This window comes from Gopherus evgoodei, chromosome 4, assembly GCF_007399415.2.
Source record: "Gopherus evgoodei ecotype Sinaloan lineage chromosome 4, rGopEvg1_v1.p, whole genome shotgun sequence".
Classification (NCBI taxonomy): domain Eukaryota; kingdom Metazoa; phylum Chordata; order Testudines; family Testudinidae; genus Gopherus; species Gopherus evgoodei.
In genome coordinates, this window is record NC_044325.1 from 44036163 (window position 1) to 44039885 (window position 3723).

A 3723-nucleotide genomic window follows, 5' to 3' on the forward strand; every position below is an offset into this window, starting at 1 on the left:
CGCTTTCTCACTGGAATGACACTAAAACCTAGACTGATGAGGTGTAAAGGAGAATTTACATAATGACAGAAACAGATGCTCACTAGAGGTGCAGCATGCAGAATGACAATCGTTCCATAATCCCAATTAATCAACAATTTTAAACCATCTAAACCCAGCACTGATATAGTCTGAAATTAGTGCTAAATGGGAAACTTTTAATATTCTTCCTGTTAAGACAATGCAAGAGGTGTATGTAGACTGAAATGCAATACCAGATTCCAAACAATAGTGACTGAAGTGTCAGGATCTTGTTCAGGTTCATGTAGTCCGTGACCATTCAGAAAGAGTGTCCCCACTACTGATGCATTGTCTCTTTTGGCTAAAGTATTTAAACCTTGGGCTGGAAACCATAAGTCCTGCTTCTGAATCACTATTACCTCTGTGATGTTAACTGAAAAACATGGCACTCACAGCTGGCTGTGATGTGGCCATCTAGTGGCTATTGGGGAAATGTTTAACAGATGCCAAAAAAATGGCCCCGATTCTGCAGCATGGCTGAACTGAGCTTGCCATGGGGATGGGGAGGTAATATGGCTTTATTCTGCTTTGCAGCTCCTGGATTCTGGAGGTGAATGGGGACTGCTATGGCCTTTGGTACAAGTTAAAGCAACTTCAGGGGGCAGTTATAGGGGCCTGCAACTGCCCTTGTAGGGCCACTGCAGCAGACCAGAACAGAGAGCTTGCAGTGCATACCAGCTCCTCCCTCAAGTTTAGTGCAGGGTGCAGTCTGTGGGTCCCAGGCTGCAATATTCTGGGCTAGATTTTCCAATCTGCTGAGTTCATGCTATGCTGCCTACATCTATGTTTGACTCCACTAAGACTTAAGCATGAGCTTAATGCTGTCCTGCGTAGGGATGCTTTCCTGATTCGGGCCCTTGCACAAAGCTGAGTTGCCCTTGATTTAGGGTCTGCTGCCTGGCTTGGGATTGTTTGTTTTTTACTAAAAACCACAGGCATTTCAGCAGAAGCCAGTTTCTTACATTTCTTCATTAAACAGTGGCAGCGTGGGCAAAAGGAATGAACACAGATCTGGAAGTCAGGACTCTAGGTTTCTAATTCCAGCTCTGTCATTGACCCCCTCTGTAGTCCGGGTAATTCAGTTCACCGTTTGAGCCTCAGTTTCTCCATCTGTAAAATGAGGGTGATGATCATAATCATGCTGACCCACAGCCAGGAGTATTGTGAGGCTTAATTAATGTTTGTGAATTGGTAAGAATGGTTACTAAATAAACATCAGGATAATGTGTTAGCCTAAAAGTGAAATGGAATCCCTGAATTTTTAATGCTTTCAAAAAAATCCTTAAATCTCACCCAATGAGTAAATGTAAATGTAACCAGAATATCACTAGAAAGCATGAGGACAGGATTTCTGGGGAGCTTTTTGACCACTTAGTACTAGTTAACTGCCAGGGCCGTCCTTAGCCAGAGGCAGAATAGGCAGCCGCCTAGGGCACCACTGGGTCTGGAGGCACCGCTCTGCTGGGAGCCTGGTCAGACGGGAAGCAGTGGAGCATGTAAGGACAGGGCTGCTGGGTCCTAGAGAGAGCCGAATGCAGCACAGTCTGAGGGAGGGGATTGGCTGCTGGGGTCTCCCCCGGCGTGAGGTGAGGCAGGCTCGGCTGCTCTGGCAGTATCCTTTGTTGTCCCCCATAACATCCATTCTTTGCCCCTCTGTTCCACGGAGAACCCCACCTTTCTCCCTTCCCCCCCCCCCGGAGCATCCCTCTCCCCCCTCCCCTCCCTGGCAGCCTGCTGAGGAATGAAAGTGAAAGTAATTCACTTCCTCCGCAGGCAGCCAGGATTGGAATGTCACACAGGACTGCGCTGCGGATAGCCAGATAGCAGCATGTGCAAAAAATCAGGACGGGGTTGCGGTAGGGTGAGCAGATGCCCCACTTGTATAGGGACAGTCCCAATTTTGAGGTCTTTTTCTTATATAGGCTTCTGGTGCCTATATAAGACAAGCCCCAAATATCGGGACTGGGCCTATAAAATCAAGACATCTGGATCTGGTCACCCTAGCTGGGGAGCGTGTCTCTCCCCTGGGCGGAGCTGCACAGGGCAGGATGAGCTGCTGTGGCTCCATGGGTGCCGTGTCCCTGAGATCAGATGCTGTGCTAACTTCACCATGGTCTGTTGGGCTGGCGGTGGTGCGCATTGGCGTGTGATCAGACCTGAGGGTTTGCAGTTGCTATTGCCACTCTGCACCCCAAGAGATGGATTTTGGGGTCCTGCTGTTTTCCACCTATCTCCTCCTCTACTGTAGCTGTTGGACCACCAGGCTGGGGGGTGAGCCAAGCATGAAAGCAGTAATGTGTTGCCATTTAGATTGTCATTTAACAAATTTGTTTGCCAACAATGCTTGCTAACAATCATGAATTCAATTTCAATTAAAAAAAAAAATCAATATCTTAGCCAAAAACAGAAAATTAAGTTGTTGACAATTATTTGTGACAAGTTTGGTATGGGGAAGGTAGTGGGCCAGTTTTCATCAGAGAAACAAACAATATTGACTGACTTTCCTATAGCCCTGTTACTGCTAAATAGAGCCCTCCAACAACTGTAATATGCTCATCTCCTTACTAGTGTATAGAGCAGGGGTTCCCAAACTTTAACAGCCCGCTAACCCCTTTCACTAAATTGTGAAATCTCATGAACCCTCACCTAAAAATGAATATTTTCAGGGATATAAGTTTAAATTTCCTCAGTGTGATGGATGCCCCAACTGCCTGCCCCGCTCTTTCTGGGGCTCAGGCTGGGGTTCGAGCTGCTGGCTAACCTGCTGACAGGGGCAGGGCTCAGGCTGCCAGCCCCAACTGCCCAGTCCCACTCTTCCTGTTACTCGGGCTGCCAGCCCCGCACAGAGCATTGGGGTTCAGGTTGCCGGCTCCCTTGCTGACTGCCAGGACTTGGGCTGCCAGCCCCAACTGCCTGGTCCCACTCTCTCTGGGGCTTGGGCTGCCAGTCCCACGCAGATTGCTGGGGTTCATGCTGCCAGCCCCCGCGCTGACCGCTGGAACTTGGGCTACCAGCCCAAACTGCCCAGCTCCACTCTCCCTGGGTCCCGGGGTGTCTGTCCTGCAACTGGGTCCCACCTGCTGTCTCCAATGCCCGGGGTCCTCTGGCCGCCATTAGTGAAATTTTTCTGGCGAACATCCTGTAATGTTCTGCGAACCCCCAAGGGTTCGCGAACCCATTTGGGAACCACTGGTATAGAGCAGGGGTTGGAAACCTACGGCACACGTGCCAAAGATGGCATGCCAGCTGATTTTTGATGGCACACAGCAGTGGGCTCTGGGGTTCTGGCTGCTGCCCCATTGCCAGCCAGGGTCCTGGCCGCCGGCGCCACTCAGCACCCGCTGCTGGCCTGGGGACCCCCAAGGAACCCCAGGCTGGCAGCAGGCTAAGCAGGCTAGCGGCTGAGACCCTGGCTGAGCACTCAACCCACTGTCGGCCAGGGGTTCCATTTACTCAGCTCGTAGGTGGGCTGAGCGGGACTAAATTCAACGAAATAGGAAAAAAAGAGTTACTAATGACAAAGTGCAAGAACCTAGAGAGCCTCCTGAAGCACGGTGATAGTTTTAATTTATATAGACTTGAACTGTATGAAGAATTGAGTACATTGTCATCAGTGTTGCCACATGCAAAATCAATATTGGGCATTGTACCGTTTATTCATAC